The sequence below is a fragment of the Geospiza fortis genome, unplaced genomic scaffold, assembly GCF_000277835.1.
Source record: "Geospiza fortis unplaced genomic scaffold, GeoFor_1.0 scaffold197, whole genome shotgun sequence".
NCBI classification, from domain to species: domain Eukaryota; kingdom Metazoa; phylum Chordata; class Aves; order Passeriformes; family Thraupidae; genus Geospiza; species Geospiza fortis.
This window is the reverse complement of record NW_005054538.1, coordinates 83,542-96,129: the sequence shown is the minus strand read 5'-3', so window position 1 is coordinate 96,129 and position 12,588 is coordinate 83,542.

Below are 12,588 nucleotides of genomic sequence, written 5' to 3'. Positions count from 1 at the left end.
TCAGATGTACTGGACTCAGGTCATCTCTGAGTGGAGACCAAATATGGTTTGTACACTCTCAATGCCTCAGGCAAGTCCATCTTATATAGAGGTCAGTGATATGGTAGACACCGGAGTGGACATTACTATCATTTCTACAAACACATGGCCTCAGTCATGGCCTACCAAGGCTGTAGGATCTGTTGCTGCTGGCCTCGGAGGTACCACACAAAGTTATCTAAGCAGCAAACCCGTGATGGTTAAAAATTTTGAAGATCAAACCAAAACGGTACATCCCTATGTTACTGCTGTCCCACTTATGGGGAAGGGATGTCTTATCAGCATGGGGAGTCAGGATGGGAATGGATCTTTAGGTGGGGTCACTGTAATAAAGGGCATAAAACAGCCTACCTTGATATGGCTCACTGAATAGCCTGTGTGAGTTCAACAGTGGCCCTTTGAAAAAGAAAAATTAAATGCCCTTAAATCCCTAGTTCAGAAACAACTGGCTCAAGGTCACATTGAGCCTTCAACAAGCCCATGGAACACACCTGTGTTTGTAATGAGAAAGAAATCAGGAAAATGGAGATTATTCCATTATCTAAGAAAAATTAATGCTGTTATGGAGAGTATGGGTACTTTACAGCCTGGAATGCCATATCCTACTATGATACCAGTCAATTAGGACATACTAATTGTTGATTTAAAGGATTGGTTTTTTACTATTCCTTTACACCCAGATGATACGCAAAAGTTTGCCTTTACAATACCTTCCATCAATCATGCAGCACCAATTGAACAATACCAATGGACAGTGCTCCCACAGGAAATGAAGAACAGCCCTACAATTTGCCAGCAGTGTGTTGCACAGACACTTTAAATACTGAGAGAACAATTTCCAGGGGCATATTGTTATCATTGTATGGATGACATCCTAATAGCAACACCAACCAAAGGAGGCCTTTTACAAATATGGCCAGAATTGATGCAGGCACCGCAAAAATTTGGCTTACAAATCGCACCAGAGAAGGTACAACAAAAACCACCATGGAAATACCTGGGAGTCAAAATATTAGATCAGACCATACAACTGCAAAAACTTCAATTTTCTATGAAAATTCAGACTTTAAATGATGCACAGAAACTTTTAGGTAAGACCTTATTTAGGATTTAGAATTACCCACAATTGGCACCTTTATTTAACATCCTTAAAGGTGATCCTGAGTTAACCTCATCAAGAAAATTAACACCAGAGGCAAAAACTGCGCTTGAATTAGTAGAATGGGCCATAACAGACAAGTGTATTGGATATGCCCAAAGTTTTGTGTTACAGTATTAGTTGTTATTGCTGATTTACATCCTACAAGTATCATTGGGCAACGGGACTCTCAGTGGTCAGACCCTGAGTGTCTGGAATGGGTGTCTACACATTCTGGAATGGGTTTTTCTACCACATCAATCTTAAAAGACACCACCTTCCATATTTGAATTAATTGCTCAATTAATTGTTAAGTGTCACCAATGCCAAAGATTCTGCAAAAATTATTATACCTGTTCCACAGGAATATTTTGAATGGTGCTTTGCAAACAGCACGGCACTGCAAAGTGCTTTACAAAATTATTCCGGACAAATCACCTACCACCTACCTAGTCATAAACTGTTGCAATTAAGTGGGTCCACTGCATTGTCACTGAGACCAGTACATCACTGAAAGGTCTCACTGTCTTTACTGATGGATCTGAGAAAATGGGGAAAGCCATTGTGACCTGGAAGGAGGACAGTGGGTGGCAAACACTCAAACGGCATGATACTGAACCACCCCAATTACTGGAGTTACATGCTATCACTATGGCTTTCCAACAATTTCCTCCCACTTCCTTAAATATTGTAACTGATTCTGCCTATGTCGCAGATACAACACAAAGATTAGACCAAGCTTTACTGAAAGAAATTAATAATGCTGCATTATTTGAAGTGTTAAAAAGTTTGTGGCATACAATCAAAGTCAGAATATGTTCTTACTATATTTTATAGATTTGGCGTCATACTAATTTGCCTGGTTTTATAGCAGAGGGTAATGCTCAGGCTGATTGGTTAGCTAGCTCTGCCTGGACAGCACTACAACCAAGACACAGGCAAGAGCATCCCACGCCTCTTTTCATCAGGGTGTTAGAGCATTACAAAGGCAATTCTTACTGACAAACAGGCAATTCTTCAAATTCTGACAAACAAGCAACATTGTTAACTCTTGCACCAACTGTCAAGGTCACATTACACCACTGCAGATGGGGGTAAACTCCTGTGGTCTGCGAGACTTACATGTCTGGCAAACAGATGTCACCCTTGTCTCTGAATTTGGACACTTAAAATATATGCATGTCTCAGTGGACACCTTTTCATCAGCTATAGGGGCCTCAGTCCACACAGGAGAAAGAAGCCGTGATGCCATCGCACATTGGCATTCAGCCTTTGTTGCTGTAGGCATTCCCCATACAATAAAAACCAATAATGGTCCAGCACACATTTCGCAAAATACTGGGCACTTTTTAAAACTCTGGGGTGTGTTTCGCCACACTGGTATTCCTAATGCCCCTATGGGACAGGTGATTGTTGAACATGCCCATGGCACCTTAAAATGCATGATTGACAAACAAAAGGAGGGAATGTGTGGTGAAACCCCACAGAGTAGTGTAACTAAAGCACTTTACACTTTAAATCACTTAACAGTACCTGCTAATTCTCAGAATCTTGTCATTTTAAATAATTTTTTATCAATGCAATCTTCTAGTGACATTCAGTCACTCAAACCTAAGGTATTAGTAAAGAACCTCCTTACCAATAAATGGGAAGATCCCTAGGACCTTGTTACTCTGGGGTGTGGGTATGCCTGCATTTCCACTGATGTTGGCATCCGACAGGTGCCTGCTTGGTGTGTGCATCCTGCTCTACACCCTGCTCAGGATCACACCCAACAACATCTCCCCGACAATCCTGCAGCAGATGTTGTAGAGCAGTAATAGGAATGACACTTCACACCACTGTAGGAAGATGTGGGACCAGTGGAATGACAGTCTACCTCTACTTGTAACTTTACTTAGTCTCAAGAAGACAGACATTTTGGGAACAAAACTGGATTTGTACCTTTCAATAGAAACAAACCAGCAAAGTGTTACCCATAACTGTTTTTAAGGTTTAACAAATTGAAAATAATTTATGTGTTTGTAAATGTTACTCATAATAGTTTCTAAGGCTTAAAATTTCGTAAGCAAGTGTTTGTAAAGTGTTACCCATAGTAATTTTTAAGGTTTAACAGTTTTCTAAGAAACTTAGGTGTTTGTTATAATTGGGTTATGGTTGTGAAGAGTTTGCGGCATACCACCCTGTGAAGCTGTTCTTGATGGCTCCCGGATAATATCATCATGATTGTTCTGTACCTTGTGCTGTGTTTGTCACCCTGTCTGCAAGGGCCCTGAAGAAGATGACAGACACTATCTTTGTATTTAAAAACAAAAAGGGTAGTAGTGCCTAACGGCTGCCCTGGAAGCCTTACAATTTTAATTAATCCCAATTATAATTTTATAACTGAAATGTAAGTAATTATATAATTACCTTAGTTATATCACTTGACTGGTCTGGGCTGTTGGGCAGCAGGTCTAGGCTGATGGGGACAGAGGCAGTTGGTCGGGACATTGGCCAGTTAGCTGGGTGGCAACTAATTTAGCCAATCAGAAAAAAGTGCGTAGACTTTCAAAGCTGCATAAGGCAAACAGCTCTCAATAAAAGTCAGCTATTGTCACATGAACATGGAGTTTTGTGTCATCGTTTCCATCTCAACTGCAATGAACAGGGATTCAGACTACCTTTCATACTGCTAACAGCAAGCAGTCATCATAGTTTGCATCTCTCATTCTCTGACAGCCAACCTGTGGTCAGAAATACAGTTTTGCTGTACAAATTCATATAGTATATATTTAAAAATGTGCACAGACACTTTGCAAGTCAAACACAGGCTTCTTTTTGTTCACTAGCATTGGTCTCACTAGTAGAATTGTGATTATGCAATTTTATTTTAGTGAGATCATGCTCAGTTACTCAAATTGAACCTCATTACCACAGCTCAGGGATTGTTGGATATTTTAAATTCTTTTATCATTTTATCACAGCTTTTATTGCCATAACAACAGGAGATACACTTTAATTTGACAATATGCTATAACCAAATCTTCTTCTAATTTATTTCGTTATATACAACTTATAAGAAAGACCAGTGGATAAAAATGTGTAAATCCAAAAATAAGCCATGTGGCAACATATTCCAAAATCACATGCAATAAGTCTCAGGTAGTTACTCCTAAAATTGCCACATCAGCTCCATGAGGCCTCTCTTAAGCAAAATGATGAAGAAATTTTGTTTCCTTCAGGTCCATTGAGAGATGATGCCCCACAGGACCACTGTAAGAAAGGGGACAGGGGGACAGGTTATCAAGGTACTTGAGCCATGGTTAAGGGAAAGTGAAGCTCCATCGGTGGACAATTCAGAGCACCCAAAGCTGGGCTTTCAAGAACGATCCAGAGATAAAACCTCTCTCTTATTTATGACTACACAGAAACTCCAGAAATACTAACCGCTCTACACCAAAACTAGTTTCTAGTACCTCCTAAACAATCATTGGAATGCAACCATATATATGATACCCCTAAAACATAATTAATGGAAATCCTTGATACTTAAGAATGTTGATGTGCTCTTAATTGGACTTGCTTGATAGCATTGTTTCAGTCTCATCTAACTTCATGTTTCTTGACCATGGTGAGAACCCATGGCTGAATTTTAACCTCAGACTAGATGAGGCTGTTGAATGAATTAAGCAATTTGGAGAAAAATATATTGCCTGCTTTCCAAAGACATTTTTCCCTGTTATAGCTCCTCTCTATAATATTTTTAATAACTTCATGGGGATTATAAGTAATGGAGTTGAATGCTGAAATTGTGACTTTTTACCAGAGAGCTTTTTTGTAGAAGACTACCTCTTTACTGCTAACTGTGGAACTTCTGAGAAAAGCGCTGGGCCAATGAGAGAAATACATCAAAGAGAAATGGTAAATCAACTCCTCCTACCAGTTGTTGTTTTTTGTCCCGGATCAGGAGGGGAATAGACCTGCCACAAAAACTGCACTTTCTACAGCAACCTCAGGATGTCAAGAATTTGCATACCTGAGATATAGAGGCACAAAGGATTGTTATTACAGTTTTTGTAAGTAGCTGAGTCCTAGCCTTGCTCAGTAGATGAGTTGCAAACCACCAAAAGTTCTTCCCCCTTCTTCTAGAGGATCCCCAGGAGAACAGGACAATTTCCTAAGGAGAACCAACATGCTGCAATGCTGCAGTGAAGACAATAAATCATGAGATTCTGTAAGCATCACCTCTCATGAAAAAATCCGACTGATTTCAACCTTGAAGGACTAACCAATGATGAGATCTAAAAAACAAATAAATTATTATAAAGCAGGAATCGTTGTTTTCATTAATAGAGTTTTAAATCTATGTGGAATTAACTAGGCAGAATTATACCAATTTACGTGCCTTTAAATTTATGTCTTGGCTTTCTATAAAATTACAGCTTAAGACAAAGATATGAGGTATATAATTAGATAGATAGATAGATAGATAGATAGATAGATAGATAGATAGATAGATAGATAGATATTCAGCCTGCTTCCTTTGATTTTCATCTCTTAGTGAACCTCCAGTGACAGAGGTTCAGTCTGGATCTAACCCACAGAAAGTCAGGGAATAGCTCCCAGAAGCTTTAATGAAGCTGAACTATTTAGAATTTTTAAACCAAATACAAGTGGATTTTGTCTCATTTTTCTCATGTGACTACATCAGAACTAAAATCACAAGTGGGAAACATGTCCTAGACATGAGAAAGTCATGGAATACTTGCCCCATGATGGATTCTGTGATCCACCATTTTTCTACATGATATTAAATCTCACTGATTTACCCATTGAAGCGGTATCTCCTCTTTCTGATTTAGCCTCAATTTTTAAATGTATTAGGCTGAGATCCTAGTGGTCACACAAGCTTTGGCCACTTGTTGAAAGGTCCACTTTACACAGCTTTCAAATATCTTGTTTGGCAATCTTGGCACATCTGCTATCCATTATTCAGCTATTCAATGTTTATTATTCCACATGTTAACTATCATATACTCCTTGTACGAAAAGTTAATACAAGCAATAATCTATTTTAATCTTTGAGAGATCCAAATCTATTCTCTACACAGAGAAGACACTTTGAAGTTATGTATGTGAACCCAAAGCTTGAGCTTTAACCAAATAACCCTTCTGCAATCCGATTGTTTGTAAATTCTCTGCTATGCTATGGCTTAATTTGGTGTATATTGCACCTACAGAGAGTTCAGAAAAATAAACTGTGGGACACTGTAGAACTCCATAGGACTTGCTATTGGCCTGAGCTATGCCAGAAGCAGCATAGTTATCCAGCTTAATAATGTGGAAAACACTGAACCTGGGCATCTGGTAAGCAAGAAGGATATTGTTTGATGCCAGTGATTTCAGAAAAAATAAACAGTAAAAAAGGAAAAAAAAAAGCCAAACAAAATGAATCCCTCAAACCCCCCTGCTCTCCACCAGGACAGAATTTTTGGCAAGTACAATTAAATTTAAATCAGTGGATTTAAGACAAGGAATTCGCATTCCCCAGAGTGATATTCACTAGAAATATTGTCAAGAGAGAAGCACAGCACATGTGACAACACAGCAAGCTCTCTTGTTTATGAGCAACATTATTCATAACCTCAGTGACTGGCCCGGCTATAAGAGAGATTCTGTGACAAATTCAACAGTAACAACCCGGCCATCACATAGATTAGCAAGAAAATATGACTAATTTTGAGGTCAATGTGACAGTTTCATGGTTCACTCTCTGATTTCTAGCAAGTTGCTATAGCATCACTCTATTAAAACAAAGTCACACACTCTTAGACCAACCAGGTGGTACTAGTGAGGTTTGAAAAGTCTTGGGATGTTTTCCAAAATGGAGACAGCAACTGTTGTGCCCAAACTGTGAGACTTTTTTGATATAGTCTCCTCCATCAAAAATAAAAAGTCTAAGCTCAGTCAAAACTCAAATTTCAGAGAAAAGCAGAACCTCTGGAAAAAATTAAGAGTATATTATGGTTCCTTGGTCTCCTTCTGAGTGCCTAGAGACCTGCATGTCCCAGGTGAAAGCAAGACATGCTTCTGTCCTCAGCAATATCACAAACATAACAGGGACCAGCCTGGTTGGGCTGGTCATAAAGCACATAAAATCAGTTGAGATATTAATTGCCCTGCCTTCCCAGACATATGATAAATCAGTCCACGCATCTCAGTGAAATACATTAAACAAACTACGCTCACAACTATTTCATAGCAGCAGTGACATATAAGATATACTGCATTTGTTTGATTCCCTAACTACTGTATGCCACTACTACTGCCACAAAAGGCTTTCTGAAAACCATCAGGATCCTGATGATGTCTACAAATATACCTAAGTTGACTTCTATTTTTAGTCAGTATTAAAGTTTATCTAAAATAAACATTAGTTACAGCTTCCCTAAAGTCACATACACTCTTATTCTCAACTTAAAAATAAGCTGTTGATTTCATGCATTTGCCTCTTATGTTCAATCTCCCCATTTTATATAAAACAAACAGGATATCTGTGCTGTCCAGCAGCTCATTGAAAGTCATTCTTCATCTTCTCCCTTAAAAACTTATTTCCAAGGAAATACTGATGCACAAGCTCTGGAAAGGGTCAATGAAGACAACTGAAATAAATTGTTTAACAAATAATTGAACATAGAAGAGGAGCTGAGGAGATTACCTGTACAATGAAAGGCTGGCTGTGACTGTGACTGTTGCCCAGCAGCTCTCCAACCTGCAGTGTTCTTGCTTAGAGGAAACTGCTCTGCCCAAACTTCTGGCTTGCCCCGTTACTTCACTGAGGTGTCCACATGCACCCAGCCAGGTGTGACATCAAAGTGTAGCTCTCCAAGCAAAAAGGCTCCCAAGGCTTTCTCTAATTACAAAATCTTTTTTTTTTTAAAGAAGTTTTCATATCACTACAAAGAACTAAGAAAGTGCAGCCTATACTACATATGCTTAAAAGCCAAACCTAGCAGGTCCTATGTGTGGCCACAAGCAACACACTACAAAGCCACCGCATCTCCTTGTAAGACCTAATTCATGCTGGCCATTGTCAGGGGTACATTCTTCCCTCTATTACCATACTGAGCAAGTCACATTTAAAAAGACAACATTAAAATCCCAGCAGATGTAGGATAGATACAACTATATATAAGGGCACACCCAGATTCCCAGGGACTAGCATGGCAGTTTTGTATTTACTCACTGGCTGAACAAGGAGAGTACTCTAAGATCAGCTCAAATTCCATACTATTTTTAAGTAGTATGTGAATATTTGCATCTTGAGGAAGAGAACACACAACCAGGATCTCTCCTGCTCATCCTGTATCTATCTAGCAACATTTCTACCAGTTCATTCTAGAAATGAGGTCCCACCCTAGCAGACCCTGAGTAAAATACACAGAAACTGTGCTTCACCTCAAACAGCTTACTATCCTGAGAATCATTATGTTCTGAACGTGCTGAAGCTGAGAGGGGAAAAAGAATTCACATTTAATTTAGCTAATGTTGTGGTTTAATTAAAGTCTGGTTTTCAGTTGGGGGGAGGTGGGGGCAAAGGTGGTTCCCGGTGGGGACCTGCTGGAGCTAGTGAACGGGCTGGTTTTGAAGGGCCAATCAGCTGGCTAAATTTGAGGATTGAGGCCTGGTTGGACCACTTGAAGGAGTTAAGCACACCCTTGTAGAAAAGCGCATTTTAAGAAGGAAGCCTGGGAAAACTCTTGGCTTCTGGCTTTTGAACAGGCTGGACAGGGCCGGGTCTGCACACAGGTTGATACACAGCTCAGTTGGGATTTCTGCCACTGCCAGGCCATGCCACCGGTACTATCCCAGCACCACAGGCAACTGTGTGGCCCGGATCGCAGTAGGAGTGGCTCCACGGCCGGGATCCATGTGGCCAAGGCAGTGCCACACGGCTGCAGCTATTTCTGCATGTCTCCCAAATGAATTTTGTTTATTCCGGGACCCGCGCCGGGAGTGGCGCCACGGTCAGCACTGAGGGCAGCCCCAAGGCAAAGGGCGCTTGGGGCTGGGGGGGTCCACCGCCATCCTGGTCTGGGAGTGGCCATGTGGCTGGGACTGCGCAGCTGAAATCAGTGCAACTGCGGCGGCACCATGCGGCAGCGGCTCTCTCAGCATGTCTCGCAATGCACTTTGTTTGCTTAGCCACTTTTAGCCAGCTGTGCTGCAGACAGAAGGACAAAAGGAGCGGCAGCGTTTTTTTCCCTTTCTTCCGGCGCCTTACATGAAAGAAAGGCACAGGGGTGGTGCCAGCAGCCAGCGTGGTCTGTGCAGTGCCAGCAGAGACCACATGATCAGCCGCAACAAACACAGCGATTCCTCAATTGCGGAGCCTGGACAAAATCAGCCTTTAAATATTTTCAAGACTCTATACTGTTTTAATTGATAAAGCTTGAGAACAGATGAACCCAAGAACACTAATTTTCTCCTGAGTCAGGAAAAGGAAAGGGTGAAGACATGTAGAGAAAACATGACCCCTGAGGTCAGTAAAGGAGGAGTCAGATTCTAGATATGGGGGCAGAACTGAGGAGATGCCTCGGTCTTGGGTGGAAATTCTCTTGTAAGCCATGGTGATGGACTATGATACATCAAACTCTTGTTTCCTTGTAACTCATGAAAATGCATTCAGGGGATATAGTGTTTTAACCACAGCCAGGAACAGAGGCACCAGTGCTAAAGTGAGCAGATGTGGAAGTGATTTTGATTCAATGAGAAATTTGAACAGAGAGAGATGAGAAACCTTGACCCAGTGATAGTAATAGAAAACCCAGAGATGGATGAAGAGAACTTTTACTTTATGCTAGAACAGCTCATCCTTAAAAGAGCACCCCAAAAAGCTGACATGGCTCATGAAAGCAGCTGTGAGATGTCTGCAAGGTATGGCAAGGACTTTTCACCTGTGAGCAGATTTTCCTTTCCTGGGCAGCTGACTAGCTGTGACATTGAAGCCACGAGAGACCTGTTTTTTGTGGAAAAGTCTTTATAGCATGACAAGAGAGACTCTTCTCCCTAAGGAGACTGAAAAAAAGACTATTCTGGAAGTGACAAACTAACTGAAAGTCCCAAGCTTTTTCTTCTTACATTTTCAGTGGGAAAGAAGGTGGGGGGAGAGGAGAAGTGTTCTGAAGGTTTTATTCTGATTTTTCTTATTTTTTTCTCTTAATTCTGTTAATAAAGTTTTTTCTTTATACTCTTTAAGGTTTGTGCCTGTTTTGCTCTCCTTCTTCAAATGCTTATCTCACAGCAAGAAAATGAGTAAATATACTCAAGTAAATGCACCAGCGCTTAGCTAGCACTAGACCCACTACAGCTAGACACTTCTTGCACTGAATATTTGGTTGAATCAGATTTAATTAAATAACAACACTGGAATCTTGGGGCTGAAGTGTGGTGTGCTTTAAATAACATGCAGATAACACTCACTGCAGGGCTTCAAGGTCAGGACAGTTTCCTTTAATGTGAAAACACATTTCAGGGAAGTAGAAGGTAGAAGCTCAGCCTAATTACAACTTCCTTTACCATAAAGGAAGACCCTAACTTTTCACCTCACCCTCTCTCCTTTTTCTTTTCTTTCCCCTCTTATTTATCTACTGTTCTAAAAGGGCCATGTAACTGACGATACACTCTGCTGTTCATTCCTTTTCCTTTAAGCAAAGTTAAACGCTTACAGAAATGCAGGACATGCAAGCTGTCCTGACACAATCAGGCAAAGGTGTCTCAGCCACAGGCATGCATACCTGGTTTGGCAGCAACACCCATGATGCTCTCCACACTCGTGTGGTGTCATGGTCAGCCCCCACAGCCACACAGGCCTTCATCTCCATTTTGAAAAGTTACCTGCTAAATCAAAGTGACTTTCAACTAATTAGAAAGCAGCTAATATGTGCCTAATGGCCACCAGGTAACCTGGACTGCTCTGAAAGTTGCAACCAAGAGATGCAAGCCAAGAGACACAGCAGATTCCTGCACTACACTTAGCTCCATTACCATCCATTGCTGTTCCACAATGTGCTAGCACAGCCATAAAATAGTATGCAATTACCATAAACTTAAATATTTCTTCTCTGATATGTCATGTGGCAACTGCAGGAAAAAATGGCTGCCACTGTTCTACAACAAAAGAAATCCCCAGAGATGTACTTCCTTTAAGTCAGTCAATGTGCCTTTGAAATTACTATAGTGCATACAGGAAACTAACTCAGTGTTAACAGAGGAAGACTAGAATCAGTGTAAATGAAAGACTGAGAAAGAAAATAAAAGGTAGCAACTGCTAGAGCATGGATAGACACAATGTAGAACATGCAACTTACTGCTTACTTCTGTTCTATCATTTCTAATTTTCCATGTAATGAATATACACAACCAAAGAGAGTCTGAAAATCCCACACTGGTAGTGCTATTGACAACCAGCATCTATGAACAGCTACACCATTGCTTGGTCTGGATATTCCTCACATAGTTGAGAGGCTGCTAGGGTTCTGCTCATATTGATGGCCATAACAAAGCTGTAATGACTTCACAAAAGAGCTGCTTTTTCTTGAAACAGCAAATGAAAAATAAGTTTCTTAATTTAACAAACTCTACAGAGGGAAAAAGAAGTATCTTCTGTAGCACACATAGAAGGACAATAGGATTTATGCAAGAGTTTCAATTACAAAAATCAAACCAAACTTCTCAGTATTCATTCCAGTTTACAGAGTCTGAAATCCTCATTTTAGAGGAAAGAGCCACATACCATATGGGAGAATAAATAAATTTTAGTACAGATCACAGAAAGAGGTACTATAAATGGCAGAACTAGAAGTTGGATGGATTTATAGATAATGTTTATAAAAAGTTTGAAATAGTATGTTGCCAATAAATATCAGCCTAGGCAGTGAAATAATATATTCATAAAATCCCTGTTATTTTTCATCTAAATTAACAATGTTTAATCCTTAGAACACTAGAGGATGCTTGATAACCATTTTAAGTCTTATCTCTATAAAGAGATCTACACATTTTCTGGCAAATGTATATAAGTTCATAAAATTACAAATATCATATATATTGCACATAAGACTAAGGCATGGTTCAATATGAGATGATCCAAACAGATTCTCTTGCAGATGCAGATCCAAACACATTCTCTTGCAGATGCATCTTCTAACAGTCATGTCTGAATGAGTTTAACATCCTCTAACCTTTGCTAAAAAGGCAGCCCAATCTTTGATTGGCACTACTAGCACCATTTGACACTCCAACAAGAAGAAAAAAACATTACTTAAAACAAAGCACCCACTTTCATGTGTTCACCTTAACTTTATCTAAAGCAATGTCTTATTTACATATTATCATTTAAGAAAATCTAGAAGCAGTTAAAACTTCAG